Source organism: Vulpes lagopus, chromosome 19, assembly GCF_018345385.1.
Source record: "Vulpes lagopus strain Blue_001 chromosome 19, ASM1834538v1, whole genome shotgun sequence".
Taxonomy (NCBI): domain Eukaryota; kingdom Metazoa; phylum Chordata; class Mammalia; order Carnivora; family Canidae; genus Vulpes; species Vulpes lagopus.
Genome location: NC_054842.1, coordinates 38,727,595 through 38,743,639, shown reverse-complemented (window position 1 = coordinate 38,743,639; position 16,045 = coordinate 38,727,595). Strand labels below are relative to the sequence as shown.

The window sequence follows — 16,045 nt, the reverse complement described above, 5'->3', positions numbered from 1 at the left end:
AGGGAGGGAGCTAGGAAACAAATACTAGGCCCTCATTTTGTCCTTCCTCCGATACCCTGCTAATGCCTTCTATTGGTCCAACTTAACTGAGTAACCATAGCCCAAGGGTGCCCTTTGGTAGAGTCTGTGCATATCAGCCTCTGAGACACAGGGCTGAAGGAAGGATGGAGAGTGAATTTGGACAGGTAAACAGAAGATATAAAGCATAGTATCGACACATTGGGTCAACTGTGGATTTTTTTTAATGTTTATAATAATGGAAACATGAAATAGTAATCCCAACAAAATCATGTTACAACTGTATGAGGAAGATGGAAAGGATGCACATGTGTGGTGGTGGTGATGGTGGTGGTGGTGGATGGAAATGTGTGTGTACTCTTCCATGGTGAAAGTCAATAGATCATGCCCAAAGCTGGGGGGGGGGGGGGGAAAGGTATGTTACTCACGGAAAGAAAATACAAAGAGATGATTTAATGTGACTGCCTAAAATAAAATGCAATAAAACAACAAAGCAATTGAAGAAGATCTCTCACTTTCTTGTCAGTCCTAACACCCTACGGTCTCATGGTCCGTAGGTGGAAAATGGTACATTTGACTAGTGAAACCTCTACCTCAAGAACAATGCAGAGATTCAAAATCTATAAATGAAGCTCAAAGTATCACTCCACGATGACTTATGAAGTACAAAGGGGCGAGGGTACCATCACAGTGTGGAGTTCGGTGGTCACTATCGGCAATGGTCAAGCTTGGCAATACAGGTATCCTTGCTTTTTGAAAGTTCACATTTTGCCACTTTGCTTTCACGAAAGAACTAGTTAGTACCTGCTTTTGCTCACTAAAAGAAATCCAAAGAGGTTGTTCCCTTTTATGAAGAAAGGCTAAAAGCTAAAACTCGCATTCAGTGCTTGTGTTGCAGGCAGCCCCCCGGGGAGCAGCAAGAGGGCCCACCCCCCTCCTTCCCTGGGACCTACACTCAGCATCTCAGCATCAAGCCGCCGCAGCTTTGACCTGTGTCTGTGAGCGTTTGTGCTTTGCTCCATTTATTTTGTGCATCCATCAGCAAGGTGTGTCCTAAGGTATCAGAAAAGCCTAAGAAAGGTTATTTGGTGGTGGTGGTGGGGGGGGTGCTGGGAATGCACAAACTTTCTGCCATGTAGTTAATGGTAGCTGCCTCTTCACTTTATTTTGGCTTACGAAGGGTTTCATACAAAAGGAATTCTTTCGCACTGTGGGAGAAGCCCTAGTTGCCAAGAGCAGGAGGGGGTTGATAATTCTATGTTTCTTGCTGTGATGCAAGGGGAAGGACATAACATCTCCCATTTGGTATTCTTGCCAAAAATGCCTCTCCTGACTTCAATACACAGAAACAGTCAAACAAATCTGGGTTAATGGAACGGATCCGGTCCAGACAACTGGCCTCATCTCTTCCAAGGGAGGTTGGGGGCAGGGGATACTGGGGGAGATTTAAGAAACCTAATACTCAAAACTAATGTGTGAACCTTGACTAGATCTAGGTTAGGAAAAAAAGATTGATGAGACATTTTGTGGAACAAGAGGCCTCTGTGAGTATGGGTGACATTGAATTAGTGTCAGTGTTTTCTCGGGTTTAGCAACGATGTAGTTATTTAGGAGATGTTTTTAATCTGGGAAGATGTACATGGAAGTATTTAGGAATAAAGTGTCCTATCTCTACCCCCCACTTTCAGATGGTCTGGCATGGAGGAAGTCTAGGAAAAGATGGAGGCAGTGTGGTAAGAAGTCAACAGTAGCCCTTCAGGTGAGGATGATTCAGGTATAAATATCTAAGTATTGCTTTCAGCTTTTGTGCAGGTTCAAAAAATTTTTTTTTTGAGAAAGTGCTTCTGGGGCAGCCTTGGTGGCTCAGTGGTTTAGTGCCGCCTTCAGCCCAGGGTGTGATCCTGGAGACCCGGGATCAAGTCCCACGTCGGGGCTCCTGCATGGGGCCTGCTTCTCCCTCTGCCTGTGTCTCTGCCTCTCTCTCTTTTTGTGTCTCTCAAGAATAAATAAATAAAATCTCTAAAAAAAAAAAAAAAAGTGCTTCTGAGGAGGGACAAACATGGGGATGGATGAGCTGCTGCTGTTTCATAATAAGCCACGTTGAGTATTTGACTCTATAAACTACATGCATGTTTGACTTTGATCAGAATAAAAACCAATAAAATGTCAAGGCTAATTCAAGAAATGTCACAATATTGAGAAATGGTGTATGATAATCAAATCAGGACTCAAATAGGGATTCGTACTTTAAAAATTTGGCACCAGAGGTTGAGGGCTGGAATTTACCTTGAAGAACCTCTCAGCCTGCTTCCTCCATTGTAAGGATTCATTACATGAGGCTCAGGGGAGTTAAGTGACTTGCCCAAGGTCAAGCGCCTATGTAGCAACAGAGACAGGTCGAGAGGTCAGATCTCCTCACTTCCATTCCAAAAATCTTTCCTTATTTATACGCCACAAATTACCTGCTATTGTACAATACTCTTGCACAGTGAGTAAGCAGCTGTTCAGCACTCTGTGCTCTTTTCTCAAGAAAGATACGGACAGCAGTGGGTGAAAGGGTAGGAGGAAGGAAAAACACAAACCAAGAAAACCACAGTTGGATATTAGCGGGGAAGGGCAATTGAGACTGACATTGCGGAGTGGTTGCTCTCAGGCAATAAAGAATTCATTCTCCCAAATTACAGGGTTTCATCTGCTCACACTGTAATTGGCTATTAGAGCTTGGTAATTGATACTAAGAAGCTTGTAAGCCTTTGGCGCCCAACGTTTGGCCCAGCTGTCAAAAATGAGCACAGTCAGGATGGACAAAGAAGCTTTGTTGCTGGTGCTGGTGCACATGGAGATTTTTAGACAAAGAAAAAGTTTCCTAAATTTGAGGCAGTTGGCCTGTTTTAAATAATATCTGTCCAGTTTCCTTGCAAAGTTTTAAGACCCCAAACAATACAAAGGATAGGTTTGATGATGTATACTTTATTGTTTGTTATTTATTTTCCCATATATATGTATATTAAAGATTTTATTCATTTATTCATGAGAGACACACAGAGAGAGAGAGAGAGAGAGAGGCAGAGACACAGGCAGAGGGAGAAGCAGGCTCCATGCCGGGAGCCTAATGTGGGACTCGCTCCCAGGACTCCAGGATCACGCCCTAGGCCGAAGGCAGGTGCTAAACCGCTGAGCCACCCAGGGATCCCCCTCCCCTATATTTTAATGTAGAAATTTCCCATACATAAAAGGGGGAAAAATTACTTCCGTTAATATCCATAAACACACCACCTAAATTCTACCCTTGATATTTTCCTATTCCTACTCTATGAAATATCTAGCCATCTAGCCATCTCTCCACTCAAAAATCCTTCTTACTTTTATTTGCTTTTTGAAGTAAGTTGCAGACATCGGTATACTTGCCCTGAAACATTTCAGCATTCAGCATGCATGTCATTTATCATATATATTATATAATAATATATGACATTATCATTTATATATTATATACTATTAACTATATTATATATTTTTAGACAGGGAAGGGGCAGAAGGAGAGGAACATAATTATTATATATACTATACTATTAATTATATTATATATATGGAGAGTGGGGGGAAGGAGCAGACGTAGAAGGAAAGAGAGAATTTTTAGCTTTTAAGCAGACTCCACATTGAGCATGGAGCTGATGTGGAGTTTGATCCCATGACCCTAAGATCAAAACCTGAGCCAAAATCAAGAATCAGATGCCAGGGACACTGGGGATCCCTGGGTGGCTCAGCGGTGGAGCGTCTGCCTTTGGCTCAGGGAATGATCCTGGGGTCTGGGATCAAGTCCCACGTCAGGCTCCCTGAGAGGAGCCTGCTTCTCCCTCTGCCTGTGTCTCTGCCTCTCTCTCTTTGTGTCTCTCATGAATAAATAAATAAAATCTTTGAAAAAAAAAATCAGATACTTAACCGACTGAGCCGCCCAGGTGCTCCATTAATTCAATATTTTAGTGGTTCTTTTTGTTTCTTTAGAGGTAAAATTTACATAAAATGAAATGTACAAATCTTGTGTTCAATTCCTTAAGTTCCAGCAAATATCTGCACGTGTACAAACTAAATCATTACAAGACACAGAACACAAACATCACAATCAGAAAATTCTCTCATACCCTCTCCCAATAAATCTCAACTACAAACACTAAAAGGCAACCATTGTTTTGAAATGTGTTCACAAAAAAATTAATTTTACCATTTCTAGTGCTTTACGTCCATGGGAAAATACAGTGATGCCTACTTTATGCAAGGTTTCTTTTACTCAATATAATGTTTCAGAATTCATTCATGTTGTGTGCATCAATGGTATGTTTCTCTTTATTTCTGAATAGTGGTCTGTTGTGTAAAGAACATAGCATGTGATTTATCCTCCAACTGATGAACAGCTGGGCTATTTCCAGTTTGGGGCTCTTATGAATAATCCTGCTCTGGATGTCCTTATACAAGTCTTTCTGTAGACATTTGTTTTCATTTATCTTGGCTAAATACCTAAGAATGGAATTTGTGGGTCATAGGATATGCATATGTTTAGTTTCATAAGCAACCGTTGGACTATTTTCAAAGTGGTTGTACCATCCTACACTCTCCACCACCAACATATGAGCTTTTCAGTCTGTCCACAGGCCCACCATTTATCCTGGTAGTCTTTATTGTAGCCATTCTGTTAGTATGTCAGGTATTATTTATTTTTGACAAATGCATTTAATACAACCGAAGGCAGTCTATTTTTACATAAAAAAATAGGTTACCCACACTTAGAGAAGTTGACAAAACTCACAGAAAATCAGGATACTTTAAAACATGTACATACAGCCTCCTCTCTCTTTTTTAGACCCTGTCTTTATTTTATTTATTTATTTATTTATTTATTTATTTATTTATTTATTTATTTCCTGTGGTTTTGTTATTGCTGGTGGTGGTTGTGGTGGTGTTTTACTGTGGTAAAGTTCACATAACAAAATTTACCTTGTTAGCAGTGTTAAAGCGTACAATACAGTGGTACTAAGTACATTCATGATGTTGTGTGCTCATCACCACTAGCTAGTTGCAGAACTTCCTCACTACCCCAAATGGAAACCCCCAACTTGTCACTTCTCATTCTCCTTCCTACTAGCCCTTGGCAACCACAAGTCTGATTTTTGTTTCTGTGGATTTTCTTATTCTGGGTATTTCATGTAAGTAGAATAATGCAATATGTGGTCAATTACAACTATATGATATTAGGTATAATTATAGATTCCTTGGATGACAGGACATAAGAACACTCTGGATAGATGAAAGACAGAATGTTTGTTATTTACAGCTCCAAATGAGCAATACTGCCTCACCGGGCCACACAGGGGACAAGGGAACAAGTTGGAACTCTAGGAGGCAGTTTATGTGTGACAAGCAGGGTGGGGTTAGTAAGGTTTTGTGGGCTTCCAGAGAATTGAGTATTTTTTGGTATCAATTTTTATTTACCTTGTAGTTTGCTAACATAGAGTGTAATATTTTCAGAAGTAGAATTTAGTGGTTCACCACTTAATACAACACCCAGTGCTCATCAAAACAAGTGCCCTACTTAATACCCATCACCCATCTAGCCCATTCCTCACTCACCTCCCTCCATCAGCCTTCAGTTTGTTCTCTATAGCCAAGAGTCTCTTATGGTTTGCCTCCCAGTCTCTTTTTTCCCCCATTCCCTATGTTCATCTGTTTTGTTTCTTAAATTCCACATATGAGTGAGGTCACATGGTATTTATCTTTCTCTGACTTGTTTTGCTTAGCATAATACACTCTAGCTCCATCCACATTGTTGCAAATGGCAAAGTTTCATTCTTTTTGATGGCTGAGTAATAGTCCATTGACTATACATACTATATCTTCTTTATCCATTTATCAGTCGATGCAGCAACCTCTTTGACATCAGCTGTAGCAACTTCTTACTAGACACATTTCTGGAGGCAAAAGGAACAAAAGCAAAAATGAATTATTAGGACTCTATCAAGATAAAAAGCTTCTGCACAGTGAAGAAAACAATCAATAAAACTAGAAGGCAACCAATGGAATGGGAGAAAACATTTGCAAATGACATATCAGATAAAGGGCTAGTATCCAAAATCTATTAAGAACTTATCAAACTCAGCACCAAAAAAACCCCCAAATAATCCATAAAGAAATGGGCAGAAGACATGAATAAAAACTTTTCCAAAGACATCCAGATGGCTAACAGATACATGAAAAGATGCTCAAAGTCCCTCATCACCAGGGAAATGTAAATCAAAACCATGGTAGATATCATGTCACACCTGTCAAAATGGCTAAAATGTACAACACAGGAAACAATACATGTTGGTGAGGATGTAGAGAAAGAACTCTCTTACACAGTGGGTGGGAATGCAAATTGGTACAGTTATTCTGAAGAACCATATGGAGGTTCCTCAAAAAGCTAAAAATAGAGCTATCCTGTGACCCAGCAATTGCACTACTAGGGATTTACCCAAAGGATACAAACGTACTGATTCAAAAGGGCACATGAACCCTAATGTTCACAGCAGCATTACTAACAACAGCCAAAATATGGAAAGAAAATGGAATATTTTGAATAATTCTGTGGCTCCAAGCAAAAAGAGGCCACCCCTGGGTGTTAGGTATCTGGGCACGTTTAGCCATTGGAAATGCATGTGTCAAAACCCGGGAGTGTTAGAGCCCACAAGGGAAGTAGTTAGGGTGGAATCTTCTTAGCAAACTACCCACAAAGGGGCAAGGGAAATGAAAATTATAACCATGACTTCAAAACTGGCTCAAGACAGTACTTGGGAAATGTCACATTACAGCAGTTCTGTGGATCAGACTCCTCTCACTTGGCAAAGTGGTCAAGTTTCATCTATGTTGTAACATGTATCAATACTTCTTCATTCCTTGTTATAACTGAATATTACTCCATTGTATGGATATGCCACATTTTGTTATTCATTCAACCATTTATTGGACATTTGCACTGTTTCCACCTTTTGGCTGTTACTAGGAGTGCTGCCACGAACATTCATGTACAAGGGTTTTTTTTGCAAACTTGTTTTCACTTCTTTAGATTATGTAGTTAGGAGGGCAACTGCTGGCTGATATTTAACTTACAGAGGAATTGCCAAACTGTTTTGTAAAGTGGCTGCCCCATCTTGCATTTCTCCCACCAATGGATGAAGTTTCCAACTTCTCTATATCTTCACCGACACTTGGGATTTTCCATTTTTAAAAAATTATGACCACCCATGTTGTTTTGATTTGCATTTCCCTCATGACTTAATGATGCTGAGCTTTATGATTCTTCATCTGCTTTATATATCTCCTTTTTGAAAGATGTCTACTCAAGTCCTTTGCCTATTCTTAAAATGGATTGTGTGGTTTTTTGCATGAAGTCTATTTTAATTCCAGAAAGCAACCTTCTTTTTCCAATTAATTTCCTCTTATTTTCAGTATTTGTGATTTTAATTTATTGTTTTAAAGATTTGTTTATTTACTTTAGAGAAGGAGAGAGAGAGAGAGATAGGGAAAGAGCATAAGTGGAGGGAAGGGCAGAGAGAGAGGGAGGGAGAGAGAATCTCTAGCAGACTCCCCACTGAGCGCACAGACAGATATGGGGCTTGATCCCATGACCGTGAGATCATGACCTGACCAAAGCCAAGAATTGGTTGCTTAACCTACAGAGATACCCGAGTGCCCTTTGTGGTTTTTTTTTAAAAGGAGATTAAGGTTTGTTTATTCCCACGGGTGACATCTTTGAATATTTATTTATTTTTAGAGAGAGAGTATTGCAGGAGGAGGGAGGGACAGAGGGAGAGAGAGAGAAAGAATCCCAAGTAGATTCCCCACTGAGCACAGAGCCCTATAAGGGGCCTGATCCCACCCCACCCTCACCACCAAGATCATGACCTGAGCTGAAATCAAGAGTCAGACACTTAAACCTGAGCTGAAATCAAGAGTCAGACACTTAAATCACTGAGCCACCCAGGTGCCCCTCACGGTGATGTTTTTAAAAACATGGTGAAACAAAATGCATGCATCGTTTACATAAAAGGACCAACTTTTCAGATGACTCTATTCTAGGTTTCAGAGAAGAACTGGATATCCTGATGAGGAGGCATTAAATGAAGCTGAAATTCAAGTCTTCAAATCCTGTTGTCACAAAAGGTGGCAAAACCCTGTTCTTAAAAACAAAACAAAGCAAAAACAAAACCCTGTTCTTGTAACCAGAGATGTTAAACACGATGGAAAAGTGATAAGTATCATTAACCCTCCAAAACAATATTTTAATTGTGGGCAAAAGTTTGTTAAACTATTGTAAGAAAACTAAAGTTTAATACTACTAAAAATTTAAGAAGAGGCCTTTGGCCGATATAGTTCTAGGCAGTTTTTTTGCCCTACATTAGGCAAACTGTATCATAACTAGGAAAGTCATAGCCAACATGAGCAGCTGAGGGATTTTACCTTTCATATATACACCAAATTGTAAACACTCATGAGTCCGGGAACAAACAAAAACTAACTCTTAGTAAGTACCAGTTGAATTCAACCCAATTGGGAACCACAGTTTCTCTAAATGGAAAAAGAGGCCAAAGCAGCCAACTCAACTTTTTCAAGTGCTCAATAAGTAGATAGAAAACACAGAACAAGGATAACATTTATTTAATCTAAGAAAGTGAGTGTGACTAGGCTTTATACTGAAAGCTCTTTTTTAAAAAGAGGTTCTTTGGTTTTAAGGAAAATTTATCTGCAGAACTGCTTTAGAGATAAGAAGCAGGGCCAGAATAAATGTGCTCCTCTCATCCTGAAGATTTTGATCTCAGGAATCAGAATGAACCCTTGTTTCATTTAGCATTTTGGTACTCAGTCTGGGAGAGGAAGCTCACAGTGACACATTTAGGTTGTTTGAGGAGCCAAAGTGCTGGTGTTATAAAAATGTCAGTCCCAACAGCCCCTCACGGTAGGAAGTCAACTCTGTGAGCTTGCTGTCTAGGTCTGAAAATGGGAATGGTTTCCAGAAGTGTTTGGCTAAATTCAGAGATTGTTGCTCCTTCTTCAGTCTATTCAACAAGCATTTAATTCACCCTGCTATATAGTTGGTGCTCATAATGCAGAGATGAAATAACCCGAGTCCCTGCACTCAGGAGGGTCTCTACCCAGGGAAAGGAGTAGGTGCATAAGATTAACTGAATACGTGCCTCGATAGAAGCTTCTATAAGGCCTTGTGACATACAGCAAAGAGAGTGTTCAAATCTATCAGGAGGGGCCTCACGATGAAAGGACTACTGCGTTGAGCCTTTCCCCCCAACTCCTCATTTTAAAAACTTTCTAACCCACAGGAAAGTTGCAAGGCTTGTATAATAAACATCCACACACTCATCATCCAGGATTACCAGCTGTTGACATTTTTGCCACCTTTATTATTTCTCCCTTTCTGATGCTTTACCTCAAAATTCTTAAACATGTTTCTCCTGGGATCAAGGACATTCTCCCACAAAAACACAAATTACCACAATAAGGAATTTTAACCTGAATACGATTGTACAACTAATACATAGGTCATACATACTCAAATTTCCCGAACTTTTTTCCCTCCCCAATCTGAGATCCAATTAGGATTATGCATTGAATTTAATTTCAAAAATTTTAATTTTCTCTTTAATCTACCTTCATCTAAATGAAATCCTCAGCTTTTTTTCTTTTCCTATCTCTCACAACATTAATATTTTTGAGGTCCAGGCCAGTTGTTAAGCGGAGTATCTTTCCGTCTGGATTTGTCCTATGGTTTTTTATTCGTGGTATGTTTTCTGCTATATCAGAGTCAGGTTAGACCCTTGAGGCAGGAGTCCAACACTGGAAATATTAAGTAGACATTGGCAAATAGTGGCAAGTTCGGTTGCTATTTATACTGGGGACAGCTTCAGCCAGGGAATAGACACTTAATAACTGATATTGGTAAGTAAGAAGCACTGAGTGGATGGAGAAGCTCTGTCTACTTCCACTCCCAGTCACATCAATAGAAATTCTGGCTAATACTTACCAACAGCAACCAAAAATTATTTTGTATACGGTCACGCTTGACACCAAGAGAAGCAATTCTCAGCTGACTAAAGGTTAGAGTGGTGAATTGCTGCTATGAGTAGAGAAAGTCACCTATAGGCTACTGAGACCTTTGTGTTGGGAGATAATTGTTCATGTCATTTCTACATGTCTTGTGACGACTTTTATCCTACCTTGCACATTTTAGGAATGCCTGCACAGCAGATCGCCCTGGGAACTAGAGATCCTATCTCCCTTTGCATCAGAGGGCAGATTCATTTCCTAATGATGATTTAAAGATAATGTTGTCCTCGGGAACAAAGGTTGGGCATGTCTGCCAGCAGCCCCTTCAAAGCACTGGGGGTGTTCCCAAGCTCGGAGCCTCTCAGTTGTGACACAGACTCACTGAGTGCACAGCATTGGGCCTCACGGGGAGGAAGAACCAGTGTGTCCATGAAGCTCATGCTGCTTGTTGTGCCTGAATCTATGTGGCTCTTTCTTCACAGGGGCTGAATATATGGAAGTGTGGCAAGCTGACCTTGGCCTGTTGTAGTCACTGCTGCTAAGGGACACCTTGACAGTGTGCCACCCACCAGCAAGCGCATACGTGGTGGGAACTCCAACTGGAGAAATTAGCACAGCAGCTTATCTGCAGCTGATGAAATATTTTAGGCCCTGGCAGGGGCAAACTTGCAACTGCTTTGTAGGAGTGCTTCCCTAACCCACAACAGAAAGACTTTCCACTGAAGAGAACCTCACCAAATATCAATGCACAATTAAAGGGCTAACAAATCACAGAAGACAATGTACCGGTGGAAGTGTGAGAGAGTCTACATGGTAAGTGGGAGCATTTGAGCTCCAGGATGTAGAGGTAATAGAGAACTCGGAAAGACACTTGAGGCAAGTATGTTGAAAACACAGCCACTCCTTGGAGATATTACAAGTTTGGTTCCAGATCACCGCAATAAAATGAACATCACGGTAAAGCAAGCCAAATAAGTGTTCTGTTTTTCCTGTGCACATGCAAATTATGCTTACGCTATCCTGTAGTCGGTTAGGTGTGCAATAATATTACGTCTAAGACAATGTACAGACCTTAATTAAAAAATACTTTATTGCTGAAAAATGCTAATCATTATCTGAGCTTTCAGTGAGTCATCATCTTTTTGCTGATGAAAGATCTTGTCTCCATGTTGATGGCTGCTCACTGGCCAAGGTGGGGGGTGCTGAAGGTTGGGGGGCTGTGGCAATTCTTAAATTTGCAATTTCTCTGTGGTGCCATTTGAGGACATTCTACTACCCACAGTAGAACTTCTTTCAAAATTGAGAGTTAATCCTCTCAAACCCTGTTGCTGCTTTACCAACTAAGTTTGGACCTAGAAGCAGTGATACTCCAGTAGCAATTAGCTAATCTAGCACACAGAATTTGGAGTTTGTTTGTTTTTAGAGAGGGAGAGGTGGAGGGACAGGGCAGAGGGAGAGGGAGAGAGAATCTTAAGCAGGCTCCACGCCCAGGGTGGAGTCTGACTCAGGGCTCGATCTCAAACCCTGAGATCCGAGCTGAGCCCTAAATCAAGAGTTGGATGCTTAACCAACTGAGCCACTGAGACATCCCAGATCTTTGGTTTTATTTTATTTTGTTTTAAGATTTTATTTATTTATTCGAGAGAGAGTGAGAACTAGAGAGAGAGAGTGTGCAAGTACACACACAGGGAGAGATAGAGAAGCAGACTTCCTGTCAAGCAGGGAGCCTGTGGCAGGGCTGGATCCCAGGACTCTGGGATCATGACCAGAACTGAAGGCAGACACCTGACTGAGCCACTCAGGTGCCCCGAGATTTTGGTTGTATTTTTCTATTTTTTAATTTAAAAAAAATTTTTTTTTGGTTGTATTTTTTTAATTCTTTTTTTTTTAATTGGTAAAGATTTTATTTATTTATTAATGAGAGACACAGAGGCAGAGACACAGGCAGAGGGAGAAGCAGGTTCCCTGTGGGGAACTCCATGCAGGACCCCATCTGGGACTCCGGGATCACCTGAGCCAAAGGCAGACACTCAACCACTGAGCCACCCAGGTGTCCTCAATTTTGGTTTTTAAGTGTTACTCTCCACTTAAAGGAACCAGAGCATCTTGGAGAAATGGCTAATTTGAGAACTGGGGGTACAGTAGATCTAAGATGGTTCTGGAACATATTGTTGTGTCAGGAAAGTAAGGAAGAAATTCATGCATAATAATAGAGCCCCATGGGAAGGACAGATGGGCTAGCTTGAAGAGGCTCCCACTGGCCAAGTCTGGGATGATTCAATCCTCCAAATAATTATAATAAGAATCTGGTTATAATAAGGATCCACAAGTCTACTTTTATATAAACAAACGGGAAGAAGGGATCATTTTCCTTACCATGGAAAGGCAACTAATAAACATAGAATGATGGGGGAAAAAATTGGCAACCACCTTAATAATTAAGGCAAGAGTCATCAATCGATGCTAAAATTATTGGACAATGGGCCGGGTGGCACCTGCCTTTGGCTCAGGATATGATCTCATGGTCCTGGGATCAAGTCCCACATCGGGCTCCCTGCTCAGTGGAGAGCTTACTTCTCTCTCTGCCTCTACCCCTGGTTTGTGTTCTCTCTCTCTCTCTCAAATAAATAAAATATTTTTAAAAATAAAAAATAAAAATTATTGGACAAAAGTTTGAGAAGTGGTAAGATATTTACATAACCTCAGAGTATCACACCACAGGACACTTCTTGATTACAAAAAAAAATAAAGTAACTGCACAATGAGGAAATCAGGCTGACATCACCTTAATATTGCATCCATCGGGCATCAGGTGGGACCAACAATACCATGTCTCTCCTAAGGCAATGCATTGAGAAACAGGGCTGGGAGTAGAGAGAGGCAAGCTAGGCACCTAGGGCTAATCCTGTACTTGCAGGGAGCTGAGAAGAAATATCTCCTAATTCTGTATACTGAGAACCTACCCCTTGGCTTACTCTAGTCCCAGCCCTGCTGAGAAGAGCACAACATTACTTCAATGCTACTCTGACCCAAAGTACATAACCTGAATCTAATCATGGGGAAGCATCAGAGAACTCAAAATAAAAGACATTCCATAAAAATAACTGGCCTATACTCTTCAAAAGTGTCAATGTCACGGGGCTCCTGGGTGGCTCAGTTGGTTGGCCATCTGCCTTCCATTCAGGTCATGATCCCAGAGTCCCAGGATGGGCCCCACGTGGGGCTCCCTGCTCAGCAGGGAGTCCGCTTCTACCTTTCCCTCTGCCCCTCCCTCTGCTCCTTCTCTCTTGCTCGCTCACACTCTCTCTCAAGTAAATACAATCTTTTTAAAAAAAAGTTGATGTCACTAAAGACAAAGAAAGATTGAACAATGGTTCCAAATAAAAGGAGACTATAAAAACATGACAACCGGACACCTGAGTGGCTCAGTGGTTGAGCATCTGTGTTTGGCTCAGGGCATAATCCTGGAGTCCTGGGATCAAGTCACCCCCATCGAGATCCTGCAGGGAGCCTGCTTCTCCCTCTACCTATGTCTCTGCCTCTCTCTGTGTGTTTTAAATAAATAGATAGATAGATAGATAGATAGATAGATAGATAAAATCTTTAAAACAAAACAAAAACTTGACAACTGATTGCAACACATGATCCGGGATTTTCTTTTTCTGTAAGGGACACTATTGTGACAATTGGTGAAATCTGAATAAGATCTCTAGATTAGCTAATAGTATTGTGCATGATGATTATGTAAGAGAATAAGGGATTTTTGGAAAATTCTGACACAGGTATTTAGAACCAAATGAGCATCATGCCTGCAACTTACTTTCAATTGGGTTAGGAAGACGTACAGGTAAATAGGTAAATAGAAAAAGATTAACTAAATGTGGTAAAATATTAATGTTTGGTAAATCAGGGTGGAATTCCATGTACCAGTTCTTTGTGCTACCTTGCCACTTTTTTGTAAGTCTGAAACTGTGTCAAAATAATTTTTTAAGTCAAATATATAATAAGAGGTCCCTAAGAATGAGAACAGGTAATGTGTACACAGCAGACCATTTTCCAGAATTGGAAGACCCAGATCCTCAGTCTGAGAGGTCACAGCAGGACGTCCCCAACCGAATGAATAAAAACTAAAATCAACAATACAAGGAACAACAAACAGGTGCTGGTGAGGGTGTGGAGAAAAGGAACCCTCTTGCACTATTGGTGGGAATGTAAACTGGTACAGCCACTGTAGAAAAGAGTATGGCGGTCCCTCAAAAAGTTAAAAATACAACTGCCTTACCCTTACCATCCAGCAATTGCACTACTGGGTATTTACCCAAAGAATACAAAAACACTAAATCAAAGGGATATGTGAATCCCAATGTTTATAGCAGCATTATTTACAATAGCCAAGCTATGGAAGCAGCCCAAAGGTCCATGAATTGATGAATGAGTAAAGAAGATGTGGGATATACACAATGGAATATTACTCAGCCATAAAAAAGAATAAGATGTTTCCATTTGCAGCACCATGGATGAAGCTAGAGAAAATAAGTCAGAGAAAGACAAATACCATGAGATTTCACTTCCATGTGGACTTTAAGAAACAAAACAAATGAGCAAAGGAGAAAAAAAAGAATAAATCAAAAGCAAGGCCACTCCTAGGAAGATCAGAACATAGAATCTGCATAGAAAGCCTTAAAGCCACCAGAAGGAAAACTGACCTCGAAAGACAGAAATTAACTGAGGTACAAAAAGTGGTGCTGAGCAAATAGATTGATAAACATGTTGTTAAATCTATATAAAGACTTAAAAGAGTGAGGGACAGGGACAGGGACAGAGACGGATGTGCAGAGTTCAGACACCTGAACTCGAATAAGATGACATTCTTCTGCCTTCCTGTTTCAGCTCTTATATTGTAAACAGATGTTCTTTTTACTATTTGGTGCCACCCTTTTCACCTGTGTTGGTGATTTTGTGTTTAAAACGGCTCATAAGTGTGTACTAAAATGTTCTGCAGTGTTCCTAAGCCTAAGAAGGCCGTCATATGGCCTACAGAGAGAATACAGGTGTTAGAGAAGCTTCATTTAGGCATAATTATAGTGCTTTGGCTGTGAGTTCAATAGTTAATAGTTAACAATATATATTAAGAGGTCTTATCATAAATAAATAAAAAAAAAAAATTAAAAGGGATCCCTGGGTGGCGCAGCGGTTTGGCGCCTGCCTTTGGCCCAGGGCGCGATCCTGGAGACCCGGGATCGAATCCCACATCAGGCTCCCAGTGCATGGAGCCTGCTTCTCCCTCTGCCTGTGTCTCTGCCTCTCTCTCTCTCTCTCTGTGACTATCATAAATAAATAAAAAAAAAAATTAAAAAAAAATAAAAATAAAAAAAACAAAACAAAAAAAAAAAAAAGAGGTCTTTTTTTTAAGATTTTATTTATTTATTCATGACAGACACACACACACACACACACACACACAGAGGCAGAGACACAGGCAGAGGGAGAAGCAGGCTCCATGCAGGGAGCCCGACGTGGGACTCGATCTTGGGTCTCCAGGATCACACCCAAGGCCGAAGGCGGTGCTAAACCGCTGGGCCACCCAGGCTGCCCTTAAGATGTCTTTAAAGAGAAACACAGAAAACAAGGTTATGTCTTGATCTGTTGACAGAAATGTGACCAGAGGCTATAGGATCCCAACTCTGTATTGCCTCTAGGAGAAATGGTTCGGTGTATGCTAACTCAGTGTTGGTGACAACTTTACAGAACATAATAATGAGACTTGACTACTTTTTTTCCAGTTAATTTAAAATCTAGTGTTTATTGTTCATGGTTCCTTATTTCTATTTTCTTTCCAATGTGTTCTGAATTAGATTTTATTCTAAGTTAGATTTTATTCTAAGTTTCAGCTACTTTATAGTACTAACACGTAACATTCCAGAGCTCCAATTCGTGC

The 16,045-nt window shown here is 40.6% G+C and overlaps 1 long non-coding RNA gene across 2 annotated transcripts; it reads left to right on the top strand.

Moving 5' to 3' along the window:
- The first annotated feature begins 571 nt into the window (after positions 1–571).
- Positions 572–11,199, top strand: LOC121478940. 2 transcript variants are annotated; one of them, XR_005984623.1, is made up of 4 exons: positions 572–758; positions 917–1,076; positions 1,707–1,777; positions 10,590–11,199. It is a non-coding gene; the product is annotated as an uncharacterized LOC121478940 (long non-coding RNA). The 2 variants fall into 2 exon arrangements; XR_005984622.1 differs by having other exon boundaries at positions 572–1,076.
- Positions 11,200–16,045: the final 4,846 nt, after the last annotated feature.